We start from the raw sequence: 15,291 nt of genomic DNA on the forward strand, positions 1-15,291 counted from the left end.
CAGATTAGTTCTAATCCTCCATTTTGGGAGCGAACCAGAAATGTTTACATATGTATCTTTATCCTGAAAAGTCTATTGAGAATTAAGGATGACTTGATAAAGGCCGACCACATCTAAATTAATCCAAAAAAATATGTTCGTACAGTACAGCCTCAATTGTTTTCATGTCATCTGGCTCGAGAACACAAAGAATGAGTACAATTAGGTCATTCATAACAACATAACAATGACAAATAATTGCAACAAAGAAAGGTACATATGACGTGGAAAAAAGCTCCCTCCCCTTTTTAATACCATCTTAAATTCATTCAACTTAATATACAGTGCATTAAAATTAAAATCAAATTAAAAGTGCAGATCAAATAGATGTGCTTCATTTACATTAATTATTCTTTTCACAAGAGTGGATTTGTGAAATTATTATGCAATTAAAAATAAACTTTTTAAAGAAAAAAAAAGGAAAAGAAGATTTGCTGTTGTTATTTAATTCCTTAAAATACAATAAATATCCAAATCTATCAAAATTGGAAACCCACCGCTTTCTCGTATATCCAAATACCAGGCAACGTCTTCATTGTTACAAACTGTCAGTAGACTGTCAAAGTGGAAGCGCTTCTATTTTATTCTTTGTTTAAAATAATAGTACGTGAAATATATTGCTGGGGTAAGCATATACTAGGAGATACTTGCCTATGAATTTTTATCCAGCTTCTTTGATAGTTTCATGAAAAAAATTTCAGATTACAGACAAAGAAAGGAACATTGGTACTCCACACCTACTTTCACTTCCTGATGACAGATAAGCGCTTTCGATTGTCATATTTACATGCTATTAACACACCGAAACTACTCTTGGAAAAAATAATGCAAACCTCAGAAAAGAAGGATAATGAAAATTTTATCTTTGCCTTTTAATACAGCACGTGAAGACAAAGAACATAGTAATATAATGGAGAAGTCAGATAACGCAATATAAAGATACAAATCCTGACGACATTCCTTGAAATAACTTAGCAGTGACCTTGAAGATACCTCTCTCTCCTAAACAGTTTAGAAATGGCCATGCCCATAGGAAGGGCGCTGCATTGAAGACCTTTTGACTTCTCATCCCAGTCTACTGCTATTCGAATCATTTGAAGCATTTTATACATGTTGCTTTAAAGCCATATTTTTCCTGTTAATTTTTAAAGGCTGGCAATAATAAAAACTTGGTTGTCGAATAATAATGAATATATTCCCAGTAAGAATTAAATTTTAAAGGACAATGTATCATTATAGCATTTTGGAAATTTGGTACATCAGACATAATTACATATGCTGGTTTCTGTGTCTGTGCAGGAAAATACTCAAGGTGAAAGGAGAATCTAAAAGCATTTTTTTCCTTTTAATGTTGGGCTACATTCAATCTAATATTGAAGGAGTTTACAATGGTAAAAAGATCTTTGGGAAAAAAGGAAGTCTTATTTTTGTTCATGTGCAATTTATGGGAATATCTTCAAATACGTCTGTTATTAAAGTGACAATTACATAGACAAATGGTAACGAAATGCACCTTATTATAGTATTAAATATTGCTAAATCACAGGAAACTCTACCAAAACTGCCCCACTTAATCATTAAAGATAGGGTGACCATATGTGCCAGTTTGCCTGAGATGGTCCCTATTAAAGAAAAAAATGATAGTTTTGTAACTTAAAGATATGAAAGAGACTCAGAGTCAATCTCATATTCGATGGATTTTTCACTTTATAAAAAAGGAACAGCAGGAGTATGTGAGAGAAATTACCCGAGACAGACGAGCGGCTGGCAATCATCAGATGGTGATACCTACTCCCAGAGTCGTATAGGTTTAGACATAAGGGAGGTATCTGGTCAAATGGTTTATGAACTCTGCTCCTTGGGGCTCCCTGGAGGATTTCTTGGCGGTGCCTTAGAAGTTACTGGCCAAAGAGGAAGGGCTTTCACTCCCATTTAAGAAATCCCCTCCACTCTCACCTGTTTTACATCAGGCTTCCTAAGTCTGAAGATCTCCCTTTTTATACATGATGCCCAGAGAAGTCAAGTTACAAAGTCCATTCGACCCCCCAGGTTCATGACACACCTGGATCCACAAAGAGGTGGCTGGACGGAGATCATTTTTCCAAACCATCCCGACTCACAGCCTGATCTGGCTCCTGAAATAAGGCTTCTGATGCCCGATATCAAAGGGAGGGAAAAAAGGTTATTTTTACACAATGAGTCTGGTTGATGCTTGGTGAGAATAGATTTTCCATAAAAATAGAAATGATCTATTCTAACATTTTTGTTGAAAAGACCTCCATTCTACGTGAATGAGAGAAAAATGATCAATGTTCTTCTTTTTTCCTTTATACAAGAATACAAAACCTCAGTGAATACAATTTCTAGTGGATATGATGGATTGATCAGAAGTAACAACCCTCTCCCCCAAAACCTTAAACCCATAGAAAAACTGCATAGAATACAAGCTTTACAATACATAGATTAATGTATATTTTATATATTAATATTACCTAAATATAATAATATAAATATGTATTTATTTATCTACAGTGAAATGGCCTGAAGAGGTCTCTCTCCAACTGGATGAACTGGACTTTAGCCTGAAGGCCCAGCTTAATGCGCTGGGGTTTTGATACCTGCCCTGGAGCCAGGGGACTGAGGAAGCTGGATGTGCTCTGCATGAACATAGATGGTGTAAAGGACTGTCCCATCTCTGAGAAGGTGACTAGGAAGAATTCTGCCCACAGGCCTATGGTCTGGGCACAGAGGTGCTCAGGGCACAGGTCTTGAGAGAGAGCAGAACCTGATGTCTCTGCCACCACGTGCGGGGGGGTCAAGGCGACAGTTTTTCAACCTTGTGAATCCTTGACTGAGGATTAAATACAAACGGATACGAAACCCGTACGGCCCAGCTGAGGCAAACGCAAAAGCATTCCACAGGGACGTTGCAGGCAGCCCAGAGCGCGTGGGCCCCAGCTGAAAAGGACTTCCCAGCAAACAGTTATAAAGCATGTGGGGAAAATGACGGCTTGGAGGGTCCACGATGGGCAGAAATCACACTCCGAGAACTACGGAAAAATAGAAGCATCTCGAAGAGAATAAAAAAAAAAAAGAAAGAAAACAGAGACTAGGTAAATGGCTCATAAACATTACCTATGTCCTTTTCTGCTCTCATTTTCTTTTATGTATTTAATATTTATGTAAACATGAGTATCTGTCCATAGATTGCTGGCTTTTGGAAGCACATTTTCAACAATGGCTTATTCATTTATCTAGTCTCATGGCACAGGAGCCTTGCTGCACATGGGGAAACAGGCAATGCTATCAAAATACCATCTAGATGTAATGTATTTCATTGCACTTCTAGGGTATGAAGAGGACTGATCCATATTTTATCCTGAAGATGATACTAATAATAATCCCGAGAGTCACATTATAAGCAATAACACGCTCCTTCTTTCTCACTATATATACATATATACACATATCTATGTATAATACTTGAAAAAGTCCAACCCAGAAAAAAACCCCAAAAAACTGAAAACAAAGATGTGGCTCTCATGAAAGATCTAAAGCAAATAAGGAAACTGTAGATCATTCAAGACAAGGCTGTCAGTTTAGTAACTGATGTGGGTTTTCTTAGCTTAGCTAAGCATCGTTAAATTGCTGGTTTCTGCAATGCGGTGAGTTATCCTTCCGTGTTCTGAGGTCTTGTATGAGATCGGAGCGTCGGCTCCTCTGCCAGAGCCCACGGGCTCTCCCCTCTGCTCGCTCCGAGCCCCATCCTGCGTACTTGGTGGCCCTGGGGCTTGTTCCCAGCCGCCCTCTCTGGGGCACTTCCTGACTGTGCTGTTCGTTTTTTAGCACAAAACACAGAGCACACGGGGAAGCTCGCAGGGGTTTGTCTTAAATCTCTTCTTATCCCCCAAACCTCCGCCAGACCCCACTGCACACCGTGGGTGCTCCACCAATTTTCATCCCCCCTGATGACATGCCAGCTCCGCTGAATGGGCTTGTTGCATTAAATTAATCAAATCGTGAAATGTCACAGAGGGGTGGAGCTTATACCTGGCTCCTTTTTTGCACGCTAGGGGCCTCTGGTACTCGGGGGGTTGGACCAATAATCCATCCGGCGGCAGAATCAGGCCCCAAATATCACCTTCTTTCCGCCAGCCACCTTCATCGTCATCATGACAAAAGCTAATGTTTATGGAGACACATCAATCCCAAGAGATGGTTTTTAATAGGATCCCCATTTTCCCAACAAGGAAACAGAAACTCAAAGAGGTTGCACAGGTCACCCAGCTAGTACGAGTTTCTTATGGGCAGTTAATTATTCCTCAGGCCTGGTCTGCGTAGAAAAATATAAATGGCGAAAACAGAATGATCGAGATGGAGGCCGGGCAGAGGGGAAGCGCAATGACAGGGCTTGAGGAGGAGGGAGTCCGGCCGGCTGCCCGCATGTCCTCTGCCTAAGTTGTAAACATCATTTAAGTAATTTTGCACTACTGTTTAAATGGAGGGCTTCGTCTAGAAATTTCCTCAGGTGCCTAGAATTTAAAATTGCCTGCTGAGTAGCATTTATTGATAGAGTTGAGCCCCTTGGTAGAATAAAGAAAAAAATAATATTTTACTGGCAACTACAGTGGCGTTGCCTTCAGTGGTTGGCCGTGTTATAGAATTGGGCCTCTATCCTATTTTGTCCTCCCTTCATAAGGCAACATGCTACTGCTTAGAAAACTTATTTGTCCCCAGGGCACATCTAGCCAAGTGACTCAGCCAAAAGGGTCTGTACTATTATGAGTGAAGAGAAGCTATAAAAATAAACAATAATAACAACACTCCTTTTCCTGAACAGGAAGCTTATTATTCTGTCTACCTTCAAGCAACCCACAACCCAAAATGTAATGTATAATTTTGCTTTTTAACAGTTGTCGTATTAAAGAGTGCTCAAAAATACCCGATTTCCCTGCAACAGATGGAAAAGAAAACAATAAAAAAATTTTTGTTTTAAAAGAAAACAACAAAAAAAACCCTCTCTACCTCTAAGAACATACTTGCCTAACATAAGGTTTCTCTGAAATGAGATATTTTCACCCCAGGAAAATCTGTGGATTTGGTTAACATTGCTATCTAAGCTTGCTCTGAATATTCAACATAAACTAATTCCACCAAACTCGATCTTATTCTGATCACATTGCAGAATTTCTAAATCTATTATTGCCTGGTTTATGCTTTCTCTTTAAACATTCCCAGGTAATAGGATCTGACCTCACAGAAAAGCTATGTTTTAATATTTCCATTTTATTTTCAAGTCGGGTCATTTTGTTCAGACATAGACATAAACGGCCACCGCCAGGGCTTCCCTGGTGGCGCAGTGGTTAAGAATCCACCTGCCCATGCAGGGGACACGGGTTCGAGCCCTGGTCCGGGAAGATCCCACGTGCCGCAGAGCAACTAAGCCCGTGCGCCACAACTACTGAGCCCGCGTGTTGCAACTACTGAAGCCCGCAAGCCTAGAGCCCGTGCTCTGCAACAAAAGAAGCCACCGCAGTGAGAAGCCCGCGCACCTCAACAAAGACCCAACGCAGCCAAAAATAAATAACTCAATAAATAAATTAAAAAAAAAAAGGCCACTGCCAAGTAGGTCTTTGATAAGTGTTTCTTGCTTTTTCCAGATTATTCTTCATAATAATGAAAATGAAATGCACACAACTCTTTCTGTTTAATAAGGTGTTGCAGTAAACAACACAGAATTTCGTTCATTTCACCGTATTTAGGAGACTTTCGGCATAGCAGAGAGAGATCAAAATTTGCCAAGTGACAAGGTCTATACATACATACTGACCACACTAATAAATACGTCGCTTTGAAAAATAATGAGCATAAGATAAACAATGGAAAATCAGATAACCTAAGAGACTCTAGCAGACAATGTTCATTGAAACATTATTTTCCCTAGGCAATAACATAGTTAAATGCTATCCATTATTTAAAATAATTGGACAGCAAGTGTTTTAAAAGATGGCAATGAGTAATTCACTTTCAGTGGGAAAATACCTTTGACAATTTTCTTGAAAAACTGTTTATAAGAATATTTACTGATTCTTGGCATTTAAACAATTGAGACACTGCACGTCCTTTTTCTGATGAAAGGACTGACAAAACCTTATGCTCTTTTTAAACACACGTATCACAAATGTTTATCTCAGAGAGAGCTGGAGGGGCAAATACCCTGAAGAATGTTCTACCCTTTTAAAAACTAAAACAAGATGTCACATATGGTTACCTGATAACTATTTAAGTGTACTTGAATTCTACTCTTTTCACTTGATAAAAGGTCAGTGAGGTACATCTGGTTTTGACCATAAAGGGCAAACCAGCCTCATGCCCTGTGCTTAAATAGGAAAGGATGTGTCCACCTGGTGACAAGGGCCTTTCTGTTCCAGGAGCACACCAGTGACTTCTCTCTTAGGGTCTGTACACGCTGCCTGGAAGGCCCCCTCTCTCAATCCCTGCACAGCTGAAGACTTCTTGTTATTCTGGCCTCTGAACACGCCCACCTCCGCAGACAGGCTTTGCTGGATCAGCCAATTTAAGTAGCTTCCTTATTACCCTAACACATAATACCTTTTCAAAAATAGCTCTGAAATTATCTTGTCCTCTTATCTTTTCACTTCTTTATTACCCCCGTAAAATTTGTTTCATGAGAACAAGAACCTTATTTCCACTTTATTTCCAGGGGCCTAGAATACTGTTTGCTACCCTGCAGACAGGCAGTCAAAATCTGTGAATGACAGCATGTGTGATGTTGAAAAAGTCTGGTAATATTCCCACAAATCTTGAGCAGGGGGGATGCAATTACAATATAGCAGGTGCTGGGAACAAAATGTATAAGATGCAGTCCCTGCCCTGGAATAGCTTCCAGGCTGTATGTGGGATGTCTAATACCTGCCCGGGATCACGTCCTGCTCCCTCACCTCTGCAGCCCTTCCTGCCCAACAGGGAGGATGCCCAAGAACAGTCCTCACACCAGGTTCCAGGCAGGTGGCACACAGGGAGGAACTCTTTGCCATTACACAGATGACAATGGAAACCAACCAACCAACCAACCCAACTAATTAATCAACAATCAAATAAACAGAAAACACTGAACAATTAAATTTATGAACCACTTGACTTAAACTCTGAAATAGTCGTTTAATCTCAAGATATCCTGCATAGTATACGTTCTCTAAACGCAATCATTGTCTTGAAAGTTTCACAACCCAAGTACAAGATCAAAAAATTTTGCCTTTAATTTTCTAGACTTTCTATGTATCAAAGTTGATTTACATTTCAAACTCAAGGGTCCCATGCATCCAATGCTGCAGTTAAGCAGGCCTGCTTTAAGTGATTTGGGAGGTAGGAGGGGGAGAATAAGGGACCCCAGTCAACCTTAACTTCCTAACTTGCCTTCTTTCCCTCCCAAAACAGGTCCTCTCTGCACTCTGCCTCTACATCATCATCACTGAAGATGGCCCATCTGTCAAGACGGCATCCTTGGCTGCATGTCAAGGAGTATACAGCTGCTTAGTTCTTAGGGATCAGTATACACAGGGAGCCTAGATTCTCAGGATTGGCTCCTTTCTCCTTTCTGAGGAGGTCTTGGGTGCAAATGATGTCTCTTGTCCCCACCCCTAAATGCTTTCTTTATAACTCTAAATAAAAGTAAGTAGACTATGGTTTAAAAACGAAGTCTTCACACACCTATGGTCAGTCTTCAACAAAGGAGGCAAGAAGATACAGTGGAGAAAAGACAGCCTCTTCGGCAAAAGCAGTGTTGGGAAAGCTGGACAGCTGCATGTAAATCAATGAAGTTAGAACATGCCTTCAAACCCTACACAAAAATAAAATCAAAATGGCATAAAGACTTAAATATAAGACACGGCACCATAAAACTCCTAGAAGAAAACATAGGCAAAACATTCTCTGACATAAATCGTAGCAATGTTTTCTTAGGCCAGTCTCCCAAGGCAATAGAAATAAAAGTAAAAATAAACAAATGGGACCCAATCAAACTTATAAGCGTTTGCACAGCAAAGGAAACCATAAACAAAACAAAAAGACAACCTACAGACTGGGAGAAAACATTCACAACCAATGCGACCCACAAGGGCTTAATTTCCAAAATATACAAACAGTTCATATAACTCCATATCAAAAAAACAAACAACCCAATCAGAAAATGGGCAGAAGACCTAAATAGACATTTCCTGTTGGTCATATAGATGGCCAACAGGCACGTGTAAAGATGCCCAACACTGCTAATTCTTAGAGAAATGCAAATCAAAACTACAACGAGGTATCACCTCTCACCAGTCAGAACAGCTATCATCAAAAAGTCTACAAATAACAAATGCTGGAAAGGGTGTGGAGAAAAGGGAACCCTCCTACACTGTTGGTGGGAATGTAAATTGGTGCAGCCACTATGGAGAACAGTATGGAGGTTCCTTAAAAAACTAAAAATAGAATTATCATATGACCCAGCAATCCCACTCCTAGGCATATATCCAGAAAAGAGGGAAACTCTAATTCAAAAAGATACATGGACGCCAATGTTCACAGCAGCACTATTTATAATAGCCGAAACATGGAAGCAACCTTAAGTGTCCATCAACAGAGGAATGGATAAAGAAGATGCGTTATATACATATACAATGGAATATTACTCAGCCATAAAGAGAATGAAATAATGCTATTTGCAGCACCATGGTGGGACCTAGAGATTATCACGCTAAGTGAAGTCAGACAAAGACAAATATCACATGATATCACTTATTTGTGGAATCTAAAAAAATGATTCAAATGAACTTATTTACAAAACAGAAACAGGTTCACAGACATGGAAAACAATCTTATGGTTACCAAAGAGGGAAGGGGGGTTATAAATTAGGAGTTCGGGATTAACAGTTACACACTACTATATATAAAATAGATAAACAACAAGGACCTACTATACAGCACGGGGAACTATATTCAATACACTGTAATAACCTATAGTGGAAAAGAATCTGAAAAATAATACATATGTATGTATATATATGTATAAATGAACCACTTTGCTGTATACCTGAAACTAACACAACAGTGTAAATGAACTATACTTCAATAAAAAAAATTTAAAGAAAAAAATAAATAAAAACCAAGTCTTGCTGTGTGAATTATATACCGAGCAACTCACAACATTTTCTTTTTTTAAAAAATTTTTATTGGAGTACAGTTGATTTACAATGTTCTGTTAGTTTCTGCTGTATAGCAAAGTGAATCAGTTATACATACACATATATCCACTCTTTTGTAGAGTGGATATATGTAATGTAGGTCATTACAGAGCAGTGAGTAGAGTTCCCTGTGCTATACAGTAGGTGTTTATTAGTTAGCTATTTTATATATAGTAGTGTGTACATGTCAGTCCCAATCTTCCAGTTTATCTCTACCCTCCCATACCCCTGGTAACCATAAGTTTATTTTCTACATCTGTAACTATTTCTGTCACAACATTTTCTTAGTCCAGCTTTCCCCAGAAATTTCTTCTCATGATACTAACATTATTATGTTAGCACTTTCTACTTTCTTGGAGCCTATTTCCATATCTTTTTTCCCTTCAGATTGTCCTTCTCACTCATTCCGGCCTCTGTCAAGAGTGTCCCCTATAAACTTCTTGCACATCGTGTTGCCTCTTTCGGTTGCTCTAACAGGTCCGTCTTTGGAGGACAGAACACCTGTATGTATACCTGAGAAGATGCCATTCTTACTGAAAGCATTAATAGGAGAAACATCCTTCCTGGAAAGATAACTACTTTTATGCTTTAATCTTTAGACTACAAAGCTCCTTAATTAAATTTAAGCCAAAATATTTTTGTAAAGCTCAAATTTCTGTAATGGCATTTCTTCACATTTCTCAATTTACACAGTCGCTTTGTTGCTGGAAAACAGGCTATTCACTGCTTTAAATTGCCTTGTGTTGAATGTGGCCTCCCTCTCAAGTCTGAATAGAGTAAGCCAAGCTCTTGGAGTGTTTTTGTCCCGATTTTTCTTTAATTGTTTTGCACCTGCCTTCTAACAGAATGTACACATTTTTTCGTCCTTACAATCAATATGTACTATTGAAATGTGGTACAATCAATAACACTCTCCTGGAAGATGTTTGAGAGAATAAAGATATTTAATTTAAAAGAAACAAAGCAGGGACTTGTACCCATATCATGTTACTGATTCCCTCATAAGAGTAAAGAATAGCATGCTCTGCTTGGACTACTGGGGGCTAGTTCTTCTGACTGAATTATCTATTTCTCAAAAGTCTGCCAGGTGGAATTGGGAAATGGGAAATGCTCATTTTCTGGAAATTATATCAAGTCTACAAGTGTAAATTCTGGAGCAAACCACCTGGATTCCAGGCCCCAGCTACACCGTGTATTAGCAGTGAGACCCCAGGCAGAAGTCTGAACTTCCCTCAGCTACATCTTCCCGAGCTGCGAGATGGGGCGATGACGGTGCCTCTCTCTCTGAGGGCTGCGGGGGGACGGACAGGGCACGGTGCCCGGCACGTGGTCCGTGCTCAGCGGGCTTTGGTTCAGCTGTTATCATCGTGTCTGGAAGGTCGTCCTGCTTGCATCAGAGGATACTGAACTGTATCCCCTTCTCCATCGCTACCCTGGTTAAAGCCACCGCCACTCTCACGTGGTCACGGCCCTCCTCAACCCTCCCAACTCACAATTAATACTCCTGGACATGTTCAAGTCAGACCTTGTCACTCCTCAGTTTAAAACCTTTCCAGGCCCCACGGGAGCTGGCAGCTACTTCCAACCTCGTTCTCCCCGTTCTCCCCTTGCTCACAGGGAGCCAGCTTCCAAGGGGGCTTCCCTCCAGGTCCAGAATGCTCTCCCGCTGGTTCCTGGAGTGGCTGCCTCCGTCTCACGCTTCGTACACAGGTACCTACAAATCTGACACTTCCCACCCCTGTATCTGAAAAGACACCCCGCTAGTTATTCTCTCCTAGTCTGTTGGTCTCCCCCACAGCCCTTATCACAAGCCGAAATCATTTCATAATGCACGTTCTTGCGTGCTGACTTTTCTCCTCTTTAGACCATAAACTCTATGAGGGCAGGGCCTGTGTCTGTCTTGTTCACTGTCATCGAGTCCCAGGGGCTCAAGAACTAGTCACCAAATAAATGAATACTCAGATTTACCATTATAACAGTAATCATTAAAGTAGTTATAATGTAGTGTTGTCCTTAAAGACTACATACAGTGTTTAAACAGCTTACCCATACAGGAAAATATTGCTCTAAGACTGACAAGATTTTTGAGTTTTTATGTACATGGTACAGTTCTTGTTTCTGTCCTCGACCTCGGAGGGTCAGCTTTGGGGTTCTGTGTGCTGGCCCCTGGCAGATTTGCCCTAGTCCCATTTTATTTGGTTCTTTACCTGTGAATCTGGTGCAGGTCTATTATCAGCAGGTCTAAGCCTGTGGTAAATCAGCTCTGCGGAGTTTTTTAATGAGCAACGCACGTCGGCAATGCATTCTTGGGTTACAGAATTTGAGAAAATATTCTTAGACTGCTGGGACGTTGCTTTTGCTAATTTCCTGATTCTTGGCTGAATTACAGTGTTGAGTTTTGAGATTAATGACCTATAGATAAATGAGTTGTTATTATGGGAAAGAATATGAATTAAATATCTTAGTCTGCCCAATCTTTGCAAAAATAAGTCTATTCAATAAATATCAAGCCTACACCTTGACTGGATTTATGTGGCAATGGGTAGACCAATATTTTTGGTTATGTTCACCATACAGTAATTCTTCCTGTATTTTTATATCTTTGTTGACAGGATTCTGTGAAAACCCACTACATCTAATCAGCTTAAACTGGTCTGACGGTCATGAAGACTCAGCCAGGGCAGAGCTGCCTTCCATGCTTACATACCGTTAGTGAATTTACCTGATAAATCCCCCTGCATCTGTTCCTACAGAAAAAAGAATTAAAAATAAAGAAGCATCTCACAGCCGAGATTAGACTTTTAGACCCTCCTGAGCGATAATCCTTACTCTGACATTGACTTTCTTTGTGGGGTTTGGCAAATCAGTTTTCTCCTCCATAATACAGGGATAATAATGCTTTAGTCAAATGGATGCTGTGAGAATTAATCACTGTTATACAATTTATTGAAGATGGGAAGTCCCGTAAAAAAATATTGCTACTGCTTATAGGATTGAGGTGCAAAGACAAAACCATCACACATAGCAAAGAAATCAAAACATCTCCAAATCCCTACTGTTTCCCTCTCTCCCAGTGTCCTCCTTCTTAACTCAGGTGAAAAGTAGGCAAAACACTTTTCAAGGACATGTCCCCTTCTTCTGTGACAAGAATGGAAATGCACCACTGGACCCACCTGTGTCCGATGTGCTGCGCCTCCCCCAGCGCACGGGTGGAAGGATGGAAAGGTCTTATTTACGAGAATTGCAACGGGGGGGAAAAGGAGGGCTTTGGTTTCCTATGCAATTCTTTTGACCCTGAACCAGTATCTCTCTGAATCAATGGATGCCCTAAAGAGTAAATTTCAGGGAAAGATCTTTTCAGCAGCACTTAGGAAGGGGCTGGTTAGACTTTGAACTGTCAAGAAAAAAAAGAACGAGCCCTGCTGTAAGGTGAAAACTAACGGGCTATAAAGATTGAGCCTTGTTTTAGGGAAACATGAGCAGTTTTAATCAGCACTAACAGCCCACAAGATGCTGGCTGTCGCAGCATGAGGAATTTCTAGATGCTGAATTACAGGTTTTAAATGACCAGAGATAAGAGAACACTGCCCTTATAGGGATTAAGGGAGGTAGGGACATGATTTTGTCCCCCAACCAAAATAAAGCAATAGAATGGAAAACACTACCTAAGATTCGTGTTTGTGTGAAGCTTATTTTTACAGAGATGCCAGTCAACCCAAGATCCACTACTCAGGTCGGCTCTAGGGATAATACAATTTTCAGAGGGGTTTCATAGATTGCAGCTTTGAAGTGGCCTCTAAGAATATGAAGAATTGAGAACGTTCTGACTAGAGAATCTCTGCTTTAGAGGGTCCAGATGGTAAGCAGAACTGAACTTAACAGGTTGTACTCTACATGAGCATTTCCTGAAAGTGAGGATTTTGAGTGTGAGTCTTGGGCCACTGTGGATGTCCTTCCACCCTGGTCCCCAAGTTATTCGTTCATTCATTCATTCATTCACCCATTTATTTATTTAAACTTAGTTAAAACAGTTTGGGTGTACTTTTCCTTAGAGAAAGGGTATGGATTAATCTTCGAGATTCCCTTCAGTTTTGTGTTTCAAGGATCAGTTTTAAGCTTAGTTTTAAACCTTAGATGGGGAAAGAGCAGAAAGGCAAACAGGAGACAGCGGTGGGGGTCTGTCTCATTTCCCACCTGAGAGGCGAGGGGGCCTGAAGTGGGGGATCTTGTCCCAGGCACCTCTGCTGCTACTTCCTTTCAATGAACCTCTAGTTCATTCACTCACTCATTCCTTTAATCACTCAACAGCATTTAGAGAGTAACTGCCATGCACCAATTTTCTTCTATTTTCCCTTTGTCAACTGTCCTGGTACTCTGCCATTTATACTTTGTGAAAATAAATCATTTCCCTTCACTTCCCCGTCCTCTACGGTCTTGTCTTTTCTGGCCCCTGCCGATGTCTGAACCGTCTTCAGGATTTGGCGGTCACGGCTATCACATGCCAATGCAACGGTGCCCAGCAGTGCTCTGATCTCTTACAGAAAAAGACGAACACTGTAATCTGCTCACACACCTATGAAGGGAACGGTAATCTCTCAAGCCTGTAAAAACAAATAGCATCACCAAACTTTGTCTATTTCAAGACCGCTGTGTTAATATTGTGAATTCTTTGAATTAGAAAAAAAGGGCAGTAAAATTTGAGTATATGCACTCTCTATAGAGTAAGTAAATAGCTTATGACATCTGAAATGAATTTCCTAATTAAACCCTTTAAATTTCATTTAGTGTCATTTAGTTATTACCAATGCCATGTAGCCATGAGATTATCAGGTATGGTGCTTAATTGATGTAAAAAATGCAAGTCTTCATTATTTACCTTCACACATATCCATCGCCTGGAAGTGGGGTGTTCATGCCTACCCCCTTTTCTTACAAAGGATGTATTGATTCCAAAATAGTAGCAGGTGGTTGGCTTGTGATGTTGGCAGTTTTTATTCGGAAAAGGATTAAGTGATTAGAGCCATTTGGGGATCCTCAAAATCAACTGTGGAGTTTCTCAAATGAGCCTTTTCTCTGGCCTTGATGGAGGGCTGGTGAAACAACCCACCGTGATCAGGAAGTGCGTATGCAGGAGAGTTAGAATATGTGATATGATGGCACATATGTAGTTACACACATTAGGTAATGATCTGGCGTTTAAACCAGCACACCTGCACCCTAGGACTAGGTGAGTGGGAGCGCTGCCACCGAAGGGTCCTGGTGGGGTCCGACCCCAACTTGGACAGCACTGCCCTTACTGTGGCCTTCTTTGGAACACATCCTGGCAGGTTCAAAAGCCGATATTATATTCTCTTACTTTTCCTATTCTCTTTGATAAAAGCCATCATTCTTTAAAAGTAAACACGTTATTTGAAAAACCTAAAAGTTTAGCGTTAAGTCAAACGGAGACGATGTCTAACTGAAAACACCGAGATGCAAACAATGGGTGATTACACTCACGAGAGGGAGTTCTGCAGGTCACATCACCTGGCTGTGACAGAGAAGACTGTCCCTGTCACAAGGCTGGAACAAAGGTGATGATTCTCTGAAGGGTAACATTCAGTTCTGTGCTGGAGTTCTGAAAGGTTTTGTTTGAAAAATATGCAGAATTTTACAGTACAACTTACTAGCTTACAATATTGAATGTCCAGATCAGTGCCTAGAACTTTGGCATATACTCGATTCATTACTGAATAAGTGAATATTTTAAAAATACATGAATTAAGCTCCAGATAACACATTTTATATATTATTTCCTGGTATCAGGATAACCATCGTGATCCAGTAACTGATCATTTTTTAGGGTTATCAATATTATATTTTGAGTTCAGCATCTTGATTTGCTTTTCTATGTTATAGATAATACGTAAGAATAATTCGCTCATTTGTTAGTGTCAAAGCTACACTCAAAGAGTAGCCCTGTGGATAAGAAACAACTTTTATTTGAAAAGTATGATTTTTTTTTAAC

The sequence above is a fragment of the Eubalaena glacialis genome, chromosome 20 (genome assembly GCF_028564815.1).
Source record: "Eubalaena glacialis isolate mEubGla1 chromosome 20, mEubGla1.1.hap2.+ XY, whole genome shotgun sequence".
In the NCBI taxonomy this organism is placed as follows: domain Eukaryota; kingdom Metazoa; phylum Chordata; class Mammalia; order Artiodactyla; family Balaenidae; genus Eubalaena; species Eubalaena glacialis.